This window comes from Artemia franciscana, chromosome 8 (genome assembly GCF_032884065.1).
Source record: "Artemia franciscana chromosome 8, ASM3288406v1, whole genome shotgun sequence".
NCBI classification, from domain to species: domain Eukaryota; kingdom Metazoa; phylum Arthropoda; class Branchiopoda; order Anostraca; family Artemiidae; genus Artemia; species Artemia franciscana.
In genome coordinates, this window is record NC_088870.1 from 48328465 (window position 1) to 48353856 (window position 25392).

A 25392-nucleotide genomic window follows, 5' to 3' on the forward strand; every position below is an offset into this window, starting at 1 on the left:
TGCTCTTTGTGGAACAGTCACCCCCCCCCCACCCTGTCTTTCTTTTAAAGCTAGACGCAAGTTTTACTGCTGCAATTTCACCTAATATATCAGTGGCTGATGAATAATGTACTAGTGGAGAAAAAATATTTGTAAGTCTTAAAATGGTTCTCTACAGTCACGGCTGGATCTTATGGGATCCTTTTTATCTTATGGGATCCCTAGGTAGGCTACTTATCTAATAGGTCTGATTTTGGCTAAGACCCCCTTTTTTTTTTTTTTTTTTTGTAAGAAAAGTTTTATTTTAAGCCAATTATAGTGAGCATCCGGTAGTACAAATTTCATAATAACTTAATTGTTCCTTTAAAAAGTGCCGGCCCTTTAATTTTGCATTTCCCTAGGAGGCAGTCTATACTAACCCATTGAGTAATGTGACCTTGTTCACAATCAGAGTCAACGTATTCGCAGGTATTAAATAAAGAGCCATGGGCGATTAAAGAGGTGACCTTAGAAATATGGGGGGATCGCATTAAATTTAAAAAGTTAGTCCATAGGTAAGGGAATCCTAGTGTAGGCTACAAACAAAAAGCTTTAAGGAGTTAAGTCCCCCGAAAATGGCCTAAAAAAGGACCAACAAATTTTTTTTTTTTTCATTTGGTCAGCTCAAAATTTTCCCGGACCGTTTCTCGCACTAAGAGACCCAAAATTTCTGTGGCGAAGTGTTACGGGTCCCAAAAACAGGTAAAAAAAAAGTCTTTTTTTGGTCGCTTTTAAAATTAAAACTGAAAAATTTTAAACTTAAAACTTTCAAACCCATTTGTTTGTAAGTTTTAAGTTTAAAACTTTTCAGTTTTAATTTTAAAAGCTACCAAAAAAGACCTTTTTTTAGGCTAATTTAGGCTCATTTTTTTGATTAGGCGTTCCTGATTGAATGGTACGCATTCGAACTATAGAAATGTGTTTTCTTCATACTTTCTACAGTTTTGTTGGGCCGCATAGTCAAAAGTCCTTTTAACAGTTATTCTAAGAATTGGTGGCTAAGGGTACGGGCTTCATGAAAACGGGCCAAACAACTATTTTTTTGTATTGGCATGAAACTTACGATGCGTATATCTCATGAACCCTGGAGATCACAATGTAAAAAAGAAAAGGAAAAAAGAGAAAAAAACAAGGGTCAAAATATTTTTTTCCCGAACGTCTATATAGTTTCCAACAGGCTAACGATTTGCTGAGTGAGACCCAATTTGGATTTTGAAAAGGGCACTCGACGACGAATACTTTGCAACAACTTATGGAATCAATTAACAGTGACATGGACAGAGGTGAAACACCTTTATCTCTATTTATATATATTCGCAAAGCATTCGATACAGTTGATTTTAAAACACTACTAAGTCGGATGGAGTCGTGAGGTGTCCACGAAAAGCGCTTAAAGTGACTTGAAAGTTATCTCACAGAAAAGATCCCTCAAAATAGCGTTGAATGATGTGCGGTCAGCAGCATTTCCAGTGACGTGTTGAGTACCACAAGGATGAATGTTAATTCCGCTGCTTTAGCTTACCTATAATGATTTCATGGGTCTTTATTTGTAAGATGTGCGTCTTACCCTGTTTGCTGATGATACTGTTTTAACTGTGTCTGCCTCATGTGAAGGACCTGGGGAGAATAGCGAATCTCGCATTGGAAAGGCTGGAGATTTTCACTTCATTAAGTCCATTGTGTTTAAACGTTCGCAAGACATTTTACTGATGTTCTGTAGAATTGGTACACCACTGTATGTGTCTGGCCAGGTAACATTATATGGTAATCCAGTTCAGTAAGTTGATCATCTCCGCTATCTTGGTTTTAATCTCGATTGCCATCTGGCATGTAAATGTTACAGTGACGCAATTTCATCAAAAATTTGCCCTTGGGGTAGAAATTCTTCAACGTCTGCAGCACTTTCTCCCTCGAAGAATGCTTTTAACAATATATTATTCGTTGGTTTATCCACATATCTCCTACAGTTGCCTTATGGAACAGTAAATTCTTATACAACTATAGAAGAATACAGGTTCTACAAAATAAAGCTGTTAAAACTGTTAAAGCTGTTAAAATGTACATGACACCTGTGCTTGTGTAAGGTCCCTGAAGCTCTTTAATTTAGTTCAGATAAGAAATTACCAAGCTGAAGTATTTGTGGTTCATGTGTAAGAATTTTTAAGTTTCCATCAAATTAATAGTGTCCTGCATATTTATGAAGCTAGGCAAAGTCATAGTATAGTTGTTGATTTGCGTCGTGGTACCATATCTTCATTTTCAATGACACAGCTGGGTCCATCTGTAAGGAGTGAGTTACCATTGAGCATTAGGGCGGCAGAACACTTACCTCAGTTTGAAAAGAATTTAAAAGATTATTTTTTGGGTGGAATTTTTTTATGGCTGGTAGGTTGGGTAGGGGAGGAAAAGGAGCTGGAGAGGTAAGGGTACGCTGAGAAGGTAAGAGTGGGCAGGGGCTAAGGTGGGGTTGGTGGCAGGGTGGGGAAGAGGAGGGTGGTTGAGTATTAAAGAGTGATGGAGACTGGATTTGTTATTTTTATTTTTCTTATATATATATATATATATATATATATATATATATATATATATGTATATTATAATTTATTTATTTTTGGTTTATTTGTCATAGTTTTAATTAAATGGTTAAGGTTTAAATAAACAGTTAAGTTGATAGGTGAGTAGTTGCGTGGACTTTTGCGTGACCGCAAACCCTCATAGGTTTTCTCCAGCGCGAAAGTGTTGTTTAATTTATTTATTTGTTACTGTGGATTAATAAATTTATGAACTTAACTTGTTTGTATATTGGAAAAACATTTCCAACAATTTTTAACCCTGACACAAACAGTATTTTTTTAATTCAACTGTATAATTACTGAAGTTGACATGAAAAAATAAAACAATATCTATGCTCTTTGACAACTTTCACTCTTTTTATTTATTTAAAATTGTAAGAGCAGAAGTAGCAATAGCATTAGCCCCAAAAGTCTTAATACTCCCACTCGTTCTCGACGGATTGCTGAGGTGTCTTCTTGGCAACCATAAACACAACGCCTTTTGATTTAGTTTAAAGCAGCACTTATGCCCAGTTTTGAGCAAATAAAATTTTGCTTCAAGCTTTTTTTGTGCATAGGGATCCCCTTAAACTAGGGACATGCGGATGTAACTTAATACCTGAAAAGGTGCTTCCTCATACCTTTCCTCAATACCTTTAATACCTGAAAAGACCGGTGGGAATGCCGAAATTGGCGGGGACGAAGTGCAACTTGAAGGATTCGCCCCTGATGATAAGTCTGGAATTGCAAATAAGTTTGGTAATTTTTTCTCTAATGTTGGTATTAAAGTGCAAAAGAGTGTAAAAAGTAGATGTTAACAAGCTCAAGAATACAAGATACGTGATAATAGAGGTGCAAGTTTTGAATTAGTCTTTGATCCGTGTACAATTGATGAACTGCTTAAAATAATAAAATCTCTGAAATCAAACTCTGCGGGAGTGGACGGCCTATCTCTTCGAGTATTTAAGGCGACAATGCATTATATTCTACCGCGTCTGATTTTTATTATAAACCTGTCACTTGAATGGGGCATTTTCCCTGATCAGCTAAAAGTTGCGATAGTGATACCACTTCATAAAGGTGGCCCGAAAAAGGAAACTGAGGATCGGAGACCGATTTTGATCCTTCCATCGTTTTCGAAATTATTAGAAAAATTGTTCATATACGTCTATATAGTTTCCAACAGGCTAACGATTTGCTGAGTGAGACCCAATTTGGATTTTGAAAAGGGCACTCGACGACGAATACTTTGCAACAACTTATGGAATCAATTAACAGTGACATGGACAGAGGTGAAACACCTTTATCTCTATTTATATATATTCGCAAAGCATTCGATATGTGCTTCCTCATCAACGCCCCGCTCTTTACGCTATAGTTTGACTCTTTCTCTCAATTCTTCTTTTTAAAATAGTAAAAAACTTTAGCGTAAGGAGCGGGGCGTTGATGAGGAAGCAGCCCCTTTCATATACGAAGTAATTTCTGTTCGTTTTAAGTTTTAATGTCGCTCCTTACTTTCATTCAAAAAAACTTGTTTTTTTTATTTAATTTCTGAACGTTTTTGAATCAATGCATATTTTGATTTTGACTCTCCGCAGAGGAATAATTAAAACGAAATTGGCATATTTATTTTTTTTGCCTAAATGGCTCTCTCATAATTTTGATAGAATGATTTTGAGAAAAAAAGAGCGGAGGAGGAAGCCTAGTTGCCCTCCGATTTTCGGTTAATTAAAAAGGCAGCTAGAACTTTTAATTTTTTACGAATCTTTTTATTAGCAAAAAATATACGTAACTTATAAATTAGCTTACGCAAAGAACTTTTGTATTCTCATGTTTTTATTACATATATGAGGGGGTTCGCCCCCTCGTCAGTACCTCGCTCTTTACACTGAAACTTAAATTTTGTCCCAATTCATTAACAATGACCCCTGAATCACAAAAGCCGCAGAATAAATAGTTGAAATTACCAAAAATACTTTAGCGTAAAGAGCGAGGTATTAGGAGGAAGTGAGCCCCTCATTGGTAATAATTTCTGTTCATTTTAAGTTTTAAGGCTGCTTTTTACTTCCAGCTGAAAAAAAAACTTTTTCATATTTATTTTTTCATTGTTTTTTTTTTTTTAAGAAATGCTAGTAAATTCTGCGCTCCCTTCATGGAAATTTTCTTCCCCCATGACAAATTTCTCGATGGAAAGCTCCCCCAGAATATCCTTCTCTTCTCAACCCCTGCCTCCAACCAAAAAATCCTCCTGAAAATGCCTGTACACTTCCCAATAACCATTACTATATGCAAGCATAAGTCAAAGTTTGTAACTTATAGCCCCTCCCACGGGGATTGTGGGGGAGTAAGTCGTCCCCAAAGACATAATTATAAGGTTTTTCGACTACGCTGAATAAAATGGCTATCTCAGAATTTCGATTCGTTGACTTTGGGAAAATAATTAGCGTGGGAGGGGGCCTAGGTGCCCTCCAATTGTTTTGGTCACTTAAAAAGGGCACTAGAACTTTTCATTTCCGTTAGAATGAGCCCTCTCGCAACATTGTAGGACAACTGGCTCGATACGATCACCCCTGGGAAAAAAAGAAAAAAACACGCATCCGTGATCTGCCTTCTGGCAAAAAAAATACAAAATTCCACATTTTTGTAGATAGGAACTTGAAACTTCTTCAGTAGGGTTCTCTGATACGCTGAATCTGTCCTAAAATAACGCAAATTTTCTCAGGCTCGTAACTTTTGATGGGTAAGACTAAATTTGATGAAACTTACATATTTAAAATCAGCATTAAAATGCGATTCTTTTGATGCAGCTATTGGTATCAAAATTCCATATTTTAGAGTTTTGGTTACTATTTAGCCGGGTCGCTCCTTACTACAGTTCGTTACCACGAACTGTTTGATCAGTTTCCATATTCCTTTCATATTTCCTTTACTATATGAAAACTTTTTATCATAATATTCGGCCTTTGCTTTGCAACGTAATTTGTTCACTAAATTGCGCTGTTTTTTGAGCAACTCGTACGAACCATCACTTTTATCATCTAGATATCTTTGATAAAGCTCAATCCTTTGCTTTCTTTCTTCCAGTATTTGCATGGTATACGGGATTAAATGTCAAAAGAATAGATTCAAAAAAAAATTTTCAGTAGAAAATATATTGGTGTATGTTGTAGCCACACTACGTGATTGAGTATGACAAATATACATTTCAATTAATTTCAGAATTTTCAAAATTTAGTAAACTGGCATTGGTGATTATATATCTTACAATTTATTGGCCAAAAGCTGTTGCCACTTTCTCTATTTCTTACATTGAACTAGTTCCATTGGTTTCATTATTTACTGGTAAATGAAAGGTAAAATGCTTCGACAATATTTTTGTTCGTGTGTACAGAACACTTTATTGTAGTGAATTAAATAAAAAAATACAAGTTTTTTCAACCGAAAGTAAGGAGCAACATTAAAATCTCAAACGAACAGAAATTGTTTCATATATGAAAGGGACTATCCTTTCATCAACGCTAAAGTTTTTGATTGCTTTAAAAAGTAGAGTTGTGAAAAAAAGGCAATCTTTAGCGTAAAGAGTGGGGTGTTGATGAGAGGACAGCCCATTTCATATATAAAATAAGTTCTGTTCATTTTAAATTTTAATGTTGCTCTTTACTTTCAGTTGAAAAAACTGGTTTTTTTTTATTTAATTTCTGATCGTTTTTTTTGAATAATGCAAGTAAAATGGCTACTCCTCCACTAAAAAATTCCTCTTCCCCAAGGATTTATTCTCTGGACAATTCAATCCTGGTGAAAATTTTCTTTCAAAAATGAAAACTTTCAGTTGAAAAAACTAGTTTTTTTTATTTAATTTCTGATCGTTTTTTTTTAATAATGCAAGTAAAATGGCTACTCATCCACTGAAAAATTCCTCTTCCCCAAGGATTTATTCTCTGGACAATTCAATCCTGGTGAAAATTTTCTTTCAAAAATGAAAACTTTCAGTTGAAAAAACTAGTTTTTTTTATTTAATTTCTGATCGTTTTTTTTAATAATACAAGTAAAATGGCTACTCATCCACTAAAAAATTCCTCTTCCCCAAGGATTTATTCTCTAGACAATTCAATCCTGGTGAAAATTTATCCCGGACACTTACCCTTAATATCTCCACGCGTAAAATTGAATCGGCAAAGAAAAAGCAAAACATTTAGAGAAATTGCGTGTAGAAATTCTAGCAAATTCACTCAGTGTAAAATTTCCCCTGAAAGGTTCAGCGCTTGGAAACTTCCCTCTCCATGGAAAATTCTCCCCTTAAAAAATCCTTCCAGCAGAAAATTCGTCCTCCCCTCCCCACGAAAAAATGTATGCATACTTCCCAATAACAAATGCTATACGTAAACAATGCGCAAATTGTATAGCTTAAAAACATTTCCCCAGTGGCTGTAGTGCGTCATTTTATCTCCAAAGACATGCTAGTTGGGCCTTTCAACTATGTTGAATAAAAAAGTTATCTAAAATTTTGATCGGACGATTTTGGAAAAAAAAGTGGCGTGGGAGGGGGCCTAGTTGCTTCTATATTTTTGGTCACTTGTAAAGGGCTCTAGATCTGTTCATTTCCGTTAGAACGACTCCTCTCCGGACGTTCTAGACCCACTGGGTCTATACGCTCACCCCTTGAGAGAAAAAAAATAGATAAACGCGCATCCCTGATCTTTCTTCTGGCAAAAATTACAGAATTCAATACTTTTGCAGATATGAGCTTGAAACCTCTACAGTAAGTTTCATACGCTAAATCTAATGGTGCAAGTTTTATTAAGATTCTGTTACTCCTGGGGGATCTTTCAGCTCTTTTCGGAAATCAGACAAACTTTCTCAGGCTGGTAGCTTTTGATGGGTAAGACTAAACTTAATGAGTTTTATATATTTAGAATCAGCATAATAAGCCAATTCTTTTGATATATCTATTGGTATCAAAATTCTGTTTTTAGAGTTTCGGTTACAATTGAGCCGGGTCGTTCCTTACTTACAGTTTGTTACCACGAACTGTTTGATTACCCATCAAAATCCAAATTCACATCATTGAAACATTGATCGTTTTTTTTCTGCGTTGCCAAAAGTATTGTATTCATAAAACTTTACAGTTTCATGAAATGTAATTAAATAAATAGACAAGCTTTTTCAATTAAAGTAAGGAGCAAGTTTAAAACTTAAAATAAATACAAATTCCTCTCTATATAAGGGGAACTGCCACCTTCTCACCACCTTGTGCTTAGAATTTTTTTTCTAATCGCCAATTTTCTTTAAAAATTTGGAAAAAAGCCAAACTTCACAGTAAAGAGTAAGGATCTAAGGAGGAGACAGCCCCCTTTAAATAAAGAATAATCCGTTCAAATAGGTTTCAAATCTGTTCCTTGCTTTCAGCTAAAAAGCTCTTTTTTAATTTAATTTCTGATTGTTTTGCGAATCATACCCAGGCCCAACCAAAGTATAATTTGAGGTATGGGTCCGTTAAATCCCTGGTTAATTGCTTTTAAAATGTGTAAATGAATAATCGTGCGTTGATTAGTACCGTCCTACTTTTAAATTCGCAATTTCAATTTTTGATAAAATTTGAATATACTTAAAAAATTGGCGATGAACATTAGTTTTGGTAAAAAGTCTTTGTTAGCATTACCACTAAAGAATTTCGGTTGGATGAAAATGAGTATTATTGTTTGTATGGATGGAAATTCTGTGAGACATTTGATCTTCTGCATAACTGAAGCCATCACAACCTCTACAATAGGAATTTCATATCGATAAATACATTCCATATATTTGTTTAAATACATTAAAGTACTTCATATAAATAGAAAAAGAAAAATATTACCATTTAAAATTGCTGAAAACTAAGTTCTTAGCAGCATTTGCAATCCCAAATAAATTTCCTGGCGGGGCTGATGATGACCTGCCTTGCCTTTTCTACCTCTGGTCTGGTAGATTTTTAAATGTAACATTTTAGCTGAATAGATAAACATTTTAGTTAATTCCTACTCCCCCTCTCACTACCTCTTTTAATATTCTTCTAAAGCATTAAGAAGAGTAACCAGTTTGTCCATTAAAATGTACTTTTTTAGGAATCTACCCTACCCCCACCTAAACAATGACTCGCCCCCCTCATTATAGCTGAAACACATTAAACACCACCAAGTGTAGTCTAATTTTATTACAAATAAAGCAAATCAACTAGGCTGAATCCAGTACTGCCACCGTGTGGCAGTACACGGTGGCTTTTGCAACTGCAACTCCTTCTTTTGCAACTGTGAAGCCTAAAATATAGTTATTGATACTTCTAAATCAATTACCTCATCAGAATTTTAAATTGACTGCAAATTCGTACTCTTCGGGGTAAAGTCTTAGTTTAATGCCCTAAAATGGTAGAAAACAAGACTTTCACCTGGCCAAATCTGTATGATCACCTATAAAAGAATTTTAAATATACTTTTGAATGAACTCCCTCCAATTATCTTATGCCTTTGGTTTGATACAATCCCCTCTGGAATATAAACAAAACAAATGAACATGCATCGACGATGTTTTTTCTGAAAAAGTAAAAAATGTGAAATTCGACATTTTGAAGATTGGAGCTTGAAAACTCTACGGCAGGGTTCTCTGATATGATGTATCTCATAAAGGGATTTTCAATAAGATCGCTTGCTTTTTTGGGGATGTTTTCCTTTTTTTTAAATCAGGCAAGCTTCTCAGATTTTTGGTTTTGGGTGGGTAACAATAAACTGAAAGAATTTTATATATTTAGAATCAGCGTAAAAAGCCAATACTGCTGGTATAGTAATTGTCATGAGAATTCAATTTTTAGTTTTGGTGAATATTGGTCCAAGTCACTTTTTACTTCCAGTTTTTTATCACAAACCATTTGATAAGATTCTCTTAAACGAAAATTTTGAACCTGTTCATTTTTTTTAGTTGAATAGGAAAACAAAAAGAAAGAGGGTCAATTTAACAGCTGATTACTAAAAATATTATTTTTATTTCGTTATTCTATTTCTTTTTCAATGTCTGAATATATAAGGGATTTAAGATCGAGGGAGAGAACTGCCCTGTTCGGAAAGAGATATATTGTACATGGCCGTTATAGAATCAAAACGTATCTATCCAGGCTGGATGATTTCTGAGTATTTCTGCTCCTTCTGCAAACTATTCTGAGGCCTTAGGGAATTGCAAAAAGACATCTTATAATTATTATATTTATATTTACATAAATATATTTATCATTTATTTATTTATTATATTTATAATTATTAAATTTATATATATATTTATATAATCCACATCTTATAATTTACGGAATCGATAAATCGATTAAAATATATCAAATATGTAATATATCAATATATAAATATAAAATATATCAAAATATGTAATTTTGGTTTAAATTTGATTTTCTTTAAGATTAAATGTATAATAATTTAATATGTTATTGATTAAATACATTGATCCCTTTGCCAGGAATCCTTGTCGTTTAAAAATTTATTGTATTTTGTTTCATTCTACATGCAATTTAACTGCTCTTTTTATTTGAGACTTTTTTCCTAAAAGTACACAAAAAATTATTCCTACGAAAAAATATATCCTGAAATATATTCCCTGTCACCCAACCACCTCTGCTATTTGGCGTCTGCCCCCCCCCCCTCCCCTTGGAAAATGGTCTGCCGGTACCCAAGTTATTATGCAGAACATAGGCCAGTTTTAAAACAAAAGTCACAAAATTTACCTATTGTCTTCTTTTGACTAAATTGTTTTTATTTTATTTTCTGTTTAATTACAGCAAAGATGTAATAAGAAGTAAAATGTAAATGAAAAGAATTATTATTGCTATTTGTGTCTTTTTAAATAAGGCTAGATGACGCTGCTGTCGTTTTCAGACAATAAAGACCCATAAAGAACCGACACACACCAAAAGCTTATTATGGTATTTAAAAAGAAAAAAAAATCAACCATTAAAATGGTCCAATCAAAACGAATCGAAGCTTCTTTTTAATCTAAGCATCGCTTGACACGAATTCGTAAGTTGGATCGTTCCGTAGACGTATTAGTTTATACTAGACTAAACACACATTAGGTTATCGCTTTTGAGCAAATTTACAAATTGCATTTGTTCAGTACAGTTCAGTACAATTAAATTAACCGAAAATTGTTTAACCGAAAATTAAATTGTTCAGTTCAGTACAATAAAATTAACCGAAAGCTTCAATAGAAGAAGGTGATACCTCAATTTTTACTGTACTAACTTGACCCAAAGACGTGCCGGTTTTCTGTTCCGTGGCGAATAGCTGACTTTAAGGGGAGACGGTGGTGTGTTGCCGATATTTCCCCATAGATCACTGCCGCCAATTTTTCTTATTAGGAAGGAATTTCAAATCTGTTCAAAATACCGCGACTGAAGTATTGTTCAAATCCGAATAAATGGACGAGTCTGTTAAAGCTTTTTAGAACTCTGGGGCACGTACTACATAATGGCACACGTAGATTTGAGGAAAATACGATATAAGCAGCAACACTCAAAAATATGTAAAACCTAGAGTTTTTTTTTCAAATTTTTAATCTCTTACTATTCAATAAACGATTGCGTTCGCTTCTCTCTATGCCTGTTTTTTCATGATACCTGTCGTTTTACTTGGTGAAACCGAGTAGTCACAACATCCTTTCAACCCAGTGTGTGTCATCACAATAGTGAAGCAGCTTTTGTTCTTCGTGTGCAGCAAAATGCAGAAGAGGCCAAGGATCCAGTTCGTTTGGGGAAAGAGAAAGAAAAACAAGAAACAACAATGTCATGCAAATCCGTTACAGTATTTAAATTAGATCTGGTTTGGAGGTCTTAATTAGGACAAACTTTGAACAATGGAAGCCACAATGCATATACAAGCGAGTGTATACTATTTCATATCTCCATTCTAGCTGACAGGATATCACAACGGAGGGGGGAGGCAGCACCCTAAATACTAATACTAATACTAATGCCAAGATCCAGTAGAGAAGGTCCAAAATTCAGTAGTACAACCTATAAATTCTTGGAAGGAAGTCTCGTAGTGATACGCTGAACTATTAAATATAGTTAAGGCTGAATCAAAATCTAAAATCGTTCCACAAATTAAAACAAAAATTGAGGATTAGTTTGAATTTCACTTAAGATTTTAATCTTATTCTTTCTTCTCTCATCAGATGATTTGGCCCCAACCACGCCTTGCACTGCCGGCCGAAGGCAGAGAATCAGTAGATTGGTACCTGCGCTACGCAGACCATTGATCAGCATACAAAAAAGTTAAGTAAAATAGTTAAGAGTAAAAAACTTAAGAAAGTAAAATATGTTTCTGACCTAAAATAAGTTATTATCATACCGAATTTAGTACATTTCCATGGATTTACCTATTCTATTTTTCACCTTTTTTAACCAACGTTGGACAGTGAGTAATAACAAAAAATAAGCAAAATATGGCCTTGGTTGCAAAATATTCAGGCATATACTTTCAACTCACGGCCTCTTAGAAATAATCTTACTATATAATCGTTGATCTGAGCTTAAGTTTATATCTGCATTTTAAATAAAATAACAATTGAAGATATTACCCCCCCCCCCAGTTTTCAGTATGCAAAATTCGAAGCAAAATCAAAACTGTTGTGACTTTTTCATCATAGATTCAATCAACTTAACTCTGTTGTTAATACATAACATTGTGAGATGATCTTACGAAGCAAGAAAAATTTTGCAGAAAAGGATACTTCGTAATCTTACTTACTTACTTAAGGCTCCTGTCGAGGGCTCAGCGTATAAGAGAACGGCAACACCAAGTGCCTCCAGGTTGACCTATCGCTTGCCAGGCTCGCAGCTTCTTCCGCTGGGATGTAAGCTTTGACGAGAAATTCATTGGCTTTGTCTTTCCACCTGGTGGGGGGGGTGTCTCTGGGTCACTTTCATCCATGCAGGGTGGGGTCGAAGTCGAATGCGACCCGTGCTGGGGCGTCGTGTGACATACGAAGGAAGTTGCCACACCACCGAATGGTACGATGGATAAGACGGTCCGAGAAAGGAGTTGTGTGCAGTATGTGACAGGAGAGTCTGGTTACTATAGAAGTGAGTCCAATAAAGTTCTTTGATCCTTCGAAGATGCTCCATCTGTAAAACATCGACGGCGCCAAGGATAGATTTTGCAGCTGGCCATGTCTCCGCTCCATGCAGCAGCACAGTGCTGACTGACGCATTGAAAATGCGCTTTTTGGTATGGCAGCTTGTTTTGACTTTTCCAGATGCTGCTCCGCCTTCCCACAATTGCCGACGCTTTGGCTATTTGAGATGCATGCGTCTTTTGTGATGAAGCCATCCCTAGAAAGAATAGATCGCAGGTAAGTGAAGTCTTCAACCATATTTACTTGGCTGCTCCCAAAGTTGAATACCTTTAGAGTAGAACGACAGGTGGGGGCTCAAGGGGTAAAACTTCGGTTTTCTGCCAGTTGATTGTCAGTCAAACTTTCAAGGCTTCTTCTGAGAGCACCTGGAGAGCTTTACAACGGTGCCCACAACCAACGCTATGTCGTTGACAAAGTCACCATCAGAAAGTATCCTGTCACCAAACTGAAGACCGAAATGATTCGTCGTGCTGGTCGTAACGTAGTCTATGATACAGTTGAAGAGCTCGGAAGCGGTGGCGCAATCTTGCCAGACGCCTTTCTTCACCGAGAATCTGGGACTACGTCTTCCATCGACTTGCACACAGCTATCCGTATCATCATACAGCTTTTCGAAAAGCAAGCAATATTTCTAGGGTAGGCCGATAGTTCTCAGAATCAGCTAGAGCAAATGGCGGTCTACAGAACCTAAGTCAGCCTTAAAATCCACAAATGCAATGAAGGATTTTGGGTGGAACTATAGCGTCTTCTCCGTCAACTGGCGCAAAGCGAAAATTTGCTCCGTCTTCGACCTTCCAGGCATGAACCCAGCTTGCTCTCCTTCTACGCAAAAAGGTAAAGCACCTGTCAAGGAGTAACATGGCGAAGAGTATACCAGGAACGGAGAGAAAAGGGATCCCACGGTAGTTGGCGAAAATTTGACGACTGCCTTTGCGTTTCAAGAGCGGCAGCATATTGCCAGCACGCCAGTCTTTTGGTATGTTTTTCGTCGTCTATACGACTGAAAAGATTAGCTAGAGCCACAGAATTGTCACTGCACCCCCGTACTTGAAAACTCTACTGAAATATCACAGAACTCAGGGACTCGATTATTATTTAGTTGTTTTATAGCATTTCGGATCTTAGAGGTGGTAAACGATTGCTATACGAGTTCAAAAGTACCTCGGGTGTGGTCATGGCTGCTTGAATAAGGACTGGGATGGGATGAAAAACAGCTTTGGTGTTCAGAAGTGTCGAGAAGCTACTGCTTCAGTGAGAGAGATGGCTTTCATCGTTATCCAGCATGCTGCCATTTTCAGACAGGACACAGCTCACGGTGGAAGTTTTACCTTACGTCAGCTCGTGGAGGTGTTTGCACAGGGAAAAGGGGTCTTCTTCCCTAGCAGAATCTGCAAGATCATTTATTTTCTCGTCGACAAAGGTCTTTCTATCTCTGTGCAGTAGGCTATTGTGCAGGCCACTAAATCAAATGTGCTCTGGCACATTCTTCACTAAGCAGGCCTTCTGCGGCAGCTCGATCATGGACAAGGTGTTTTGGGATATCCAGAGTTTATTTTTGCGTCTGATGCGGCCAACGGTATTGCCAGCAAAGTCAAGTATGTTACCTTTGAAAGACTTCTATGCTACTCCAGAGGCGTCCAGAGCTTGGAGGCAGCTAAACCAGTTTGAGATGTCGAGAGAATTCTTCCATTGCATCTCAAATGTAGCCAGGCTATTTAGATCAAACTTGGGAGTCTGTCAATCTTACCGTTGCGCTCTTAGGCTTAAACTCAGCATGCCGACTACCATCCTGTGGTCTGTGTTTCCAAGGTCAGCAGACCTGTAGGTCCGGCAATTGGCTATTGACGAGAATCACCATCACGAGATCATGTAGTCGATCATGTTTTTGGTCTGAACACTGTTACTATACCAAGTGTACTTACGTATATCTCGTCTCTGAAATAATGTGTTTTATATGACTATATATTTTAGAGCTGGAGGAGTCTTTGCTCATTATCATTCAGTGGATGCGGAGTCAGAGGGCCAAGATCATATCTCCACACGCCCTACCTGTAATTAACCGTTGTGTTAGGGTCTCCCAGTAAAGAGACAATGTTGGAAGGTGGGACTCTAGACAGGGTTACTGAGAGCTCTGCGTAAAACTGATTCTTCAGTTTCGCAGGACTCAGGTTAGTGCGATCATGGCTTGCTATAATTGTTCCCTTTCCATGCTTGTGCTGGAGTTGAGCCATCAGTATTCTATCTGAGATTTGTTTATAAGAGAGGAAGCATATCGTGGCTCTGGATTTCAGCACGAGGCCTTCACCGTTTGTCTTAGTCTTTGGGTCACTAGACAAAAATCAAGTAATATCCTTCACTGATATCATCGGACTCTCTTCCAATAAGGCGGATTTCCGTGAGCCCAGTCACAGCTACATTGAAGCGTTATAGCTCGAAAGCAAGCATTGATGTAGATCCTGGAAAATTGAGTATGAGTATGTTCCAGGTGGCAAGGTATAGTTCAACTTGGTCAAGAAGGTTCATTCGATGGTCTGAAATCAGTCTAAGGGCATACTGGAGTTTAGGAAGGAAAAAAGGGCTTGATCATACGAGGAAGTTTCATCGTTATTCCTTGTGGAAAAAATTTTGGGTAGAGTGTTGGAGACCCAACTGACCCTAGGTTGAGATCTGATTAGAGATAGAGCTTGTCTAGATACTGAGAATCCCTGGGGTGGGCTCAACCCACCTCATCAGGATGAGTCAATCAATCCCTATATTCAGAGGCACGTGGTCAGCAGAAAGATGGAAACTGATAATCTTGAATCCCACTAAAAAAACGAAAACTTTGCAATAAAATTAAACTAGAGCACAAGGAGGAGTGAGTGAAGGAATGACAAGTTAAAGCTGTTGAAGTGAGATAGACCTCAAAAGTGTGATCCACTTCAAATAAACTATCAAACTGTGCTACAAGAAATTAATAGGACCACTGCAAGCAAGTGAATTAGCTCTCAAGATCTTGTGAAATTTTTGGAGGTACGCCCTCTTCAGTATGCCACTATTCACTCTGTCTCTAAATTCTTATTTCTGTTTTCTAGTTAGGAATCAATATTGATAAACTTTTAAAAGTTTATTAAAGCAACAGCTTACTTTCTACACCGAAACCAACACATTAATGCAAAATAAAGGCTCAGTATAGACAGATTAGTGGCATGCCACCATGCCGATGGCAACGTCAAAGCACCGATGCCTTGCCGAAATTTTTCTCTACGCCGGCCCGCCTTTTATAGGTGGCGCGCTGCCTGTAAATTGGCACAGCGCCGTGGTCTAGCACCAAGGGTATATCCTCGCTTTTTTGTTGTTACAAAGATATAACAGCACTAATCAACAAAAAGGCGCAAAATACGATCGTGGTGGAACAATTTTTCATTTATTAGTTGATTTACTTCCTGTCCATGAACGTTTGGATAAAGACTGCGCCTAAGGTTTTTGCGTATGCATAATTGACTATACGAATGTACGCTAAGTTGTGATACAAGAAGAAAGGAACAAGTTTTTAAACGCCAAAAAGCATGGTTTTATGTTTTTTGATAAGGAATTGGCATACTTATAGATTTATCTAGTAAAGTAAGTTTTAAAATTTTTGCACTTTTTATTTTAGTCATAAATTTGAGTGAAAATTAGCTAAAGAATAGCCTAAACTGCCGTGTTTGATTATGAAACTATATAAAGCCATGGCCCCTCCTCACCTTGACTTTGGCATGACCTTAGCCTCTCCTCAAATGAGAAGGTACTTAAGAATGTTTAAAGAAGGGTGAAAAATCTTACCCCTGCATTGCAAGACAAATCCTACAATGAATGTCTCAATTCACTCAAACTCCATACATAGGGCTAGTGTATGCCTACAGCAGGAAAAGAGGAGGCATAATAAAAACTTGTAAGTTACTTTAAAATGACCTCTTAAGTCAAATTTTTCACCATCCCTTTCAACTACAACAAATACAGAAAGAAGTGACAGGCCACCCATTACATCAAGCAAGAGTGTCAACAGTTCTTCTCAGAATGATCTGTCCCACTGTAGAACAGATTATCTGAAACTGCCATCCAGTCATAACCCCTTGGAACCTTTGAAATGTAGTCAATCAAAACAGGGTCAATGCTGAATTGAGGCTGAACTTGGATGTTATATCATAACCTAGAATTGGCAAAACTTTACTTGTTGTCAATGAACTAAAAATGAACTTAAAAAACTTTAATTTTGTCAAATGGGTGTAACAGCAATACCTTAAGGACAGTTTGGTGTGAAATCCTTCGATTTCTCCAAGCTGCAATTTAAGGTAAAGTTAAAACTAACAGGGCTTGTTGTTAGGTATGTTGAACTAACCAATAGAAAATATTTTCAACCTGATACTACTGCTTCTATTCATACTACTACTCTTGTTACTATTTTACTACTTCTATTACTACTACTGCCACTAAAGGTTAGGCTAATACAATTAATTCTACTGCTAATACTACTTCTAATTTTATTAAAGCTAAGAATATTAAGGAGGAATTTTCAGGATGTATAGTAACTAAATGGAAATAAATTAAAACACATTATGCCTACACAGGTTGTCAAGCAGACTCATCAGATATGCTTCAAGAATGGTTGATGCTTCTAAGCTGAAACTTTCAGGGTGTGTTGAATTGAAGAAACCAAAGATGCTGTGCTCATACTTTCACTAATGCTGCTACAACTATTACTACTGTGCAATCTAAGGGTATTAAGGTGAAGCTTTTAAGGAAGATTTTGGTGGATATTTAACTAAATTAAAACAAAATATGAGCATACAGACTTTCAAAAAGTTAACACAGCAATATCTGAAGAACAAATTACATTATTAAGTTAGACCTTTAAGGGTATGTTTTTGGGGATTTTGAACTAGCCAGAAGGCACTATGTGTATTTTTTAGTGCTATCACTACAGTTACTTTAACTAACAAGGCTAAGAGTATTAAGGTGAAACTTTTAGGGCAAGTTTAGGAGGAGCATCAATTAGACAAAAAACTGAGTGCATAGAGGTTTTCAAAGGACATATAAGCAAATTAAAAGTTAACATTAGTATGGCTGATTAGCCCATGCCTTCTCAAGACAAGAACATTGTTTGTGCTTTACTGAAAACAAAACATGTTCAAATGGTTTCACTTTTTTTTACTTTTATAAATAGAAAATTATCAAAACTTTAAGGAATAAATATCCATATATGTCAATTAAACTGACAATCCATAGTCATTTGTTTTTTTTTCTTTCAGTAAAACACAAATTATGTTCTGATCTTGAGAAGGCATGGGGTTATCAGCCACACCAATGTTGATTTTTGCTCATTTTGAGTTTGACTCAGTTATTTATTGTAATTTCTGTTTGTTTTCAGTTTCATCTATTTATTAATAGTGATTTGTGGTAGTTTTATGCTTGAAAGATTGTTTGACTTTATTTCTGCTCATTTTTGGCTTAATGGAGCTCTTTACTTTTCTTTGAAAAATTTTTTTGTGGAAAAAGTTTTAAAATTAATTTTAAAAAGAGCCTGAAATCCCTCAAAAATGGTAAAAATCAAAACTGAAGTCATTTTGAGAGATTTCTGGATCTTTTTAGAAATTCATACAAATTTTTTTCACACTATAAGATTTTAATTTTATGACTAATGAAAATAACATTTACCATTCCTGAATCAGCTACAAATTGTAATTTTTGTTCACCAGCCAGTTTTTTTTTTTAAGAAACATGTTTTTAAACTTGTGGTTTCTATGGGTTGTTTTTAGCTGTTCCAGGGCTCAAAATGTATTTTGCCCCCAAAGCATTTATTGAATTATGAATGGGCATACAAAAAGGTATAAACTGAAGCATTCATTTTCATCCTACCTAAATTACCCTATGTTGTCAACTACAAATTTACCAAAATTTGTCACTTATCCTAACCAATAAGTTTGACAGTTTCTGTCATGGGTCATTTTCATCCACAATGTTGATCACAGAACCTTTTATGATTGCTATAACTGATCATTGATCAATTATTTTCTTAGCAGTTGATATTGTAGTCTATAATTTAATTAGTTGTTTAATGTTCTTTTTTGTTTGCTCACTTTTTACTGTTTGCTCATGATGTTCTGTCGGTTTGTAAAGTTAATTCATCAAAAGAGCATACTCTTTGTAATGAAGAAAAAACTAAATGGCCATACCTAAAAATTTTTAATGATTCTTTTCATTTTAATAATATGTTTTTAACCACTTATCTTAACCAATTTTTTTTTGTAAAAAATTAGGAGCAGATTTTGCTTCAGGGTCTATTTAAGGATTTTAAATTGGATCAAACATTTTGTGGTAACAAACTGTAGTAAGGAGCAACCCGGGTCAATAGTAAACGAAACTCTAAAAAACGGAATTTCGATGCTAAAAGATATATCAAAGAATCAGATTTTTATGCTGATTTTAAATATATAAGTTTCATCAAATTTAGTCTTTGTAGTCAAAAGTTACAAGCCTGAGAAAACTTGCGTTATTTTGGAAAATAGGGGGGCAACACCCCCTAAAAGTCATAGGATCTTAATGAAAATCACACCATCGCATTCAGCGTATCAGAGAACCCTATAGAAAAAATTTCAAGGTCCAATCTACAAAAAAGTGGGATTTTGTATTTTTTGCCAGAAGACAAATCATGGGTGCATGTTTATTTGTTTGTTTTTTTCCCAGGGGTCATCATATCAACCAAGTGGTCCTAGTGTTGCAAGAGGGCTCATTTTAACGGAAATGAAAAGTTCTAGTGCCCTTTTTAAGTGACCAAAAAAATTGGAGGGCACCTAGACCCCCTCCCACGCTCATTTTTTCCCAAAGTCAACAGATCAAAATTTTGAGATAGCCATTTTGTTCTGCATAGTCGAAAACCATAATAACTATGTCTTTGGGGATGACTTACCCCCCACAGTCCTTGGGGGAGGGGCTGCAAGTTACAAACTTTGACTAATGTTTACAAACAGTAATGGTTACTGGGAAGTGTACTGATGTTATCAGGGGAATTTTTTTGGTTTGGGTGTGGGTTTCAGGGGAGGGGGCTATATGGGAGGATCTTTCCTTGGAGGAATATTTCATGGGGGAAGAGAAATTCAATGAAAAGGGCGCAGAATTCTCTAGCATTACTATTAAGAAAAAAAACAATGAAAATATAAACATGGAAAAGTTTTTTCAATTCAAAGTAAGGAGAAGCATTAAAACTTAAAACGAACAGAGATTATTACGCATATGAGGGGTTCTAAAAATACTTTAGCATAAAGAGTGAGGTATTTAGGAGGAGATAAATACTTTGCTCTTTATGCTAAAAATTTTTTTAAGTAATTTCAACTATTTGTTCTATGGCCTTTCTGATTCCGGGGTCATTCTTAAAGAATTGGGACAAAACAAGATTTAGTGTGAAGAGTGAGGTATTAACAAGGGGACCAACCCCCTCATATATATAATCAAAAATATAAGAATATAAAAGTTTGTTATGTAAGTTAATTCTTAAGTTACATATATTTTTTACTAATAAAAACGTTAATTAAAAATTAAAAGATCTAGTTGCCTTTTTAAGTAACCAAAAAATTGGAGGGCAACTAGGCCTCCTTCCCCACCCCTTATTTAAGAGTGGGGTGTCGAGGAGGAAAAGTCCCTTTCATATATGGATTAATTTCTGTTCGTTCTAAGTTTTAATGTTGCTCCTTACTTTCATTTCAAAAAGCTTGTTTTTTTATTTAATATCTAATTGAAACGATTATTATATTTAAAAACAGCATAAAATAGTCATCAAATAGCCTGGTGGATATTGGTACTGCATCCTCACTCTTCAGAGAGAAATTCTATAAAATACTGTAAACTACTTTAATTAGTTTATTAATAAGCTTTACCCCCCCCCCTAATATTGACTGATGAATTCAGTTGGTTCAAACTGGACTGATGAGGAGTTTCAGAAACTCTTATCCCATGGGTGGGAAATGTGAAATTAGGTTATTTACTCAGGCAGGAAGAATGGAGTACAGGGAGTAGGGCTCATGATGAACAAGGAAGCTGACAAATACCTTTTAGGTTGGGAAGGTATTAATAATAGGATGCTAGTGTCTCAAGTGCAAGGTATGAGTCATAGTAGTACATTCCTGTGTCAGAGTGATTGTGGTTGTCTGCCAGTTTGTAGGCTGGCTGTTAGTTTCAAGGGACAGCTTAATAGGGGGTGTATACCATCTGGTGTGAAGAGGGAGGCTTTGAAGGTGGCTGGATAAAGATTATTGGTCTGTCTTGAGGAATGGTATTAGTTAGTATTTTAGAATGTCTCAAAACACTCAGAATTATATAGTGTCTACTTTTGAGATTAGGAATGTTGTAGTTAGATTTGTTTCTATGGGCATGTCTTTCCTGAAACCATGCTGACTTCTAATAAGTAGGTCTTCTTCATCATATGTCCTATTATTGTGTCCTTGACAATCAGTTTGATGAGCTTGGCAACAGCTGAGGTAAGTCTAATGGGTTGGTAGTTCTATGGTGGAGTTCTAGGTCCTTTTTTGAATATCAAAGCAATTATGGTTGTCTGCCAGTTTGCAAGTAGGCTGTTAGTTTCAAGGGACAGCTTAAAAAGCTTAAATAGTTCCTATATCAGCAAGTTTTTTAAGGAGCTGGGAATGTATACCATCTGGCCCCCTTGTTTTTTGGAGGTCTAGTTTGCTCAACATTTTCTTAATCTTGTATGTGGTAATGTTTATTTTTGGTATTGGGTGCTTGACCAGCTTAGGGGTAGGGTGTGGTTCCTTAGTGAGAGAATCCACTGAGAAGTTGGATTCTAATGTACTGTTTAACACATTTGCAATATCCTATGGATCTTATAACTTTATGCCTTCAGAGTTGAGTAGGAATGGTGTAGTCCATCTACTCTTGTCTTTGACAGACAGATATGACTCCAATATCTTTTTGGGTTGTCTTTTATTTTGGATTCCAAATTGTCTTAATAATCTGCAGTGATGTATATAGTCAGCTTCTTTAGCTTATTTCTCGCTTTTGCAAATTGCTCATAGTGGTATGTATGTTTGCATTTTTGTTACTTTGAGAAAGCATTCTTCTTCTGTTTCATGCCCCTTTTGACAGTTCAGTTCAAATGAGGCTGTATTTTAGGTACCTTTATAAATTAACTTGAAGTGCATATCTTCTCAGCTTGGAGTAGATTATTCTTCAAATTTTGCCAAGGTAACTTGATATCATCCTTACAATCATCCCCCCCCTACAAGTGGTCCCATGCAGCTGCTGCTAACAACTCCCTAAACCTCTTGTAGTCTATAAGTGTTCATTTGGTGCAGTTATTTGTTTGATGACTTAACAGCAAATCTTGGCTGATATAGATGCTGTCTGGGACCAATAGAAGAGAGGTGCTCAGTGTTCACAAACAACCCTGTGTTGTTAGTGATTGTCAGATTTAGTAGGAATGGGGTCTGGATTGGTTGTTCACTTAATTGATACAGGCTATTATTCCCCAAGTATTCAGCAAACAAATTACTGACAAAAGAACTTTGTTGTTACTCTAAGTCCTCAACCCATTCGACCTCTGGTAGCTTAACTTATCCAAGAAAAATAAAATCACGATCGTCGTTATTTGATGCTTGTTCAGCCACCTGAATTAGTGCTTAGTAAGAGGCAGGGACATCTGGACAGCTATGGCTTTTATATATGCAACCTATCTGAAATGCTTTCCTCTTACCAATAATATTGACAAAAACACTCAACCCATGGGCAATAACCATGACTAAATATTAAATCTCTATCCTATATTCCATCTTTTATGTAGATAGTAGTGTCTGTCCTTTGGTTGGCAGAAAGGTTTGAGAATGGGGGTATCCCAGTATTCTCATTTGGCTGTCTCCAAATGGGTTTTTGGAATTTTAATTCAAAGATACACTGGACATAATAATCTTCAGTGATTCCTGCAAGTTTCAAATCAGGGAGTTTGCTTGTCACTGGATTGTTGTTTGCGTAAAACAGGCTTAGCACTTCCTTTTAATAGTTAAGTTATTATGTGGTTTAATGTCCAATAGATCTCCTAATTTTAGTAAACTCAAATTTAGAAACAGCATAAAACAGTCATCAAGTAGCCTGGTGGGTATTGGTACTGCATCCCTACTCTCCAGAAAGAAACGCTATATAATTGTGTAAAATACTTTAATTTGTTTATTAATAAGCTTTATCCCCCCTCCTTTGGTAAAACGTGTATCCCAAATTGTATATATGCAATGAAAACTCAAAACCTGATAAATTTTACTAAACATGTTTTGTTTACTTTACTTCATGCTCCAATAAATAGTCATCAAAACCTGTGGGAGGTGCCAACACTCAAATTACCTTTTTCATCAAGTTTAGTCTTACCTTCAAAATTTACGAGCCTGAGAAATAATTTGTAATTTGTAAAATAATTTGCCTTATTTTACAAAATTGGGGAAACACCCCTTAAAAGTCAGTTTTTTATGGTTTTAAAAAGTAGAGTTGTGACAAAGAGTGAAACTTTAGCTTAAAGAGCGAGGTGTTGAGGAGGGGACAACCCCTTTACTATTTGGAATAATTTCTGTTCGTTTTAAGTTTTAATGTCGCTCCTTACTCTCAGTTAAAAAAAACTTTTTTTCATTTTAATTATAGAATATCACTTCGAGCCTATATATCTTTGAAACAACACAAACAATGCTGAAAACTCTCTTTAACTCACCAATAAACGGAACGTTTAATAATTTAAAAATTTACATATACACACTGGTTTGTGCATAGGACTTCTGTTTGGGCAGGGTTTGTGCATATGTGTAATTTTTTTGCAAATGCTTTCTGTTTTCCTAGATGGCTAACCTACAGTTGGCTGCCACAAACTGTTAGATAATTATTAACAGTGAAAAAGACTGGGAGACTGGTGTTCATGTGTTTGCATTCTTCCCATTGGGCAAACGTTTTAGGCAATACAACTAACATTGATAATGTGTTCAATTGCCAGATAATTGGTAATATATTGACAATCTTCAGCTCCAGTAGAATCCTATAAGTAATCAAGTTTCAGTTGTCTCTTAAGTCTATCTTGCTTCTGCTTAGTTCTTGTGAATGTTTCTATTTTAATGTGAGTAATAACATCATTCTTCACAAGTCTCTCACATCATTTTTACTTGTTCATATCTACTGATTCCATATCTGCTTGTATTTTCTTCATTTGTGTTATGACAGAGTCAAGTAAAATCTCTTTATTATCTTTGAAATCACTGAATATGTTGTGGGAAAGGAATTATCACTAGAATTGCACCATCATCAATCAAAGAAAGTATAAGAGGAGTAAGCAAACTGACTCATGGGGGACGGAGGGGCGGAAGTTTACTGGTAAAAATTTCTGAATTGTTGTATGGGAATTCTCTGCATCTAATAATGTATGACCACCACTGGTGAAGCAGCTTGTCATGCATACAATTGTTCAGAAAATAAGAACAAGTTATTTTTTTTTGTATAGAAACTACTTGCACTCCTCTAGATTGTTTTTTAACTCTGAAAATTAGTATTATATCATAGTTTTGACATTTCCTGGCAACACTGCATTACATTAAATACCTTTTAACGTTTTAAATCTATAAAGCTTAAAATTTTGATATTCTGGCAGTGCCACAATGGAATTTGAAGGTAGAAAGACATTTCAATAGAGATCTCTAATTGCCTTTTCTTTGATCAGTGATCATTTTAGAAGGAACACCTTCCCGAAACCATAAACTAGGATTATCTTGTGTCAAGAATATTGTTTCCATTTCATGATCTAAAAGCAAGTAGCACCTTTGCTTAAGTAACTTGATTTGGGAGTTATGGAGGTGGATCACAGCTTAGATACCAATATACAGTTATGAAAACTCCTATCTTGACCATGAGAAGCTTTTAGTACAGAGCTCAGAACTTGGCGCCTCCTCCAAGCCTGCGCTCCGACGCGTAGATCGTACTACAACACCATAGGCGGGAACGCAATTTTATTTTGTTGCATACACAGCTTAGATACCAATATTATATATATTGTATAGTAGTTGTATAAACCAGTAGTAGTTGTATAAACCAATATACAATAGGATAGGACACAACCAACGAGCGCGTTCTTTGAAAGTTCTCGCAAACAAAAAATATGTTTAGAAGATCACAGCTTAGATACCAATACAGTTATGAAATCTCCTATCTTGCCCATGAGAAGCTTTTGGTACAGAGCTCTGAACTTGACACCTCCTCCAAGCCCGTGCTCCGACGCGTAGTTCGTACTACAACACCATAAGTGGGAACGCAATTTTGTTTTGTTGCATACACAGCCTAGTTACCAATACCAGTTTCCTGTTACCAATTAGATACCAATACCAGTTTCCTGTCTCCAGCCGCTAGCATCGCTACCGTGCAATGTGTCCCAAAAATAAATCGAGTTTTCACAACTGTATTGGTATCTAAGCTGTGAGATGGATATACAGACATTGATTATTGGTATCTATAATAAAAATAATATCGATAATATTATCTTGATATAGAGATATTCTTTATCCTTAGGTGTAGTTGCTTTCCTCCCTTTATGTTAGAGAAGAACCCAAAATAAATCTCAAACTTTAGTTGTAAGTCTATTCCTGAAAATTTTGTTCACATGTCATTA

General features: G+C 35.9%; 1 protein-coding gene across 1 annotated transcript in view; it reads left to right on the forward strand.

The window, feature by feature from the left end:
* Positions 1 to 16210: 16210 nt before the first annotated feature.
* Positions 16211 to 25392, forward strand: part of LOC136030513 (uncharacterized) — a 90303-nt gene continuing 81121 nt past the window's right edge. Inside the window, exon 1 of the mRNA XM_065709540.1 lies at positions 16211 to 16340. The gene's annotated coding sequence lies outside the window, so the exon portion shown is untranslated. The remainder of the gene's footprint in view (positions 16341 to 25392) is intronic.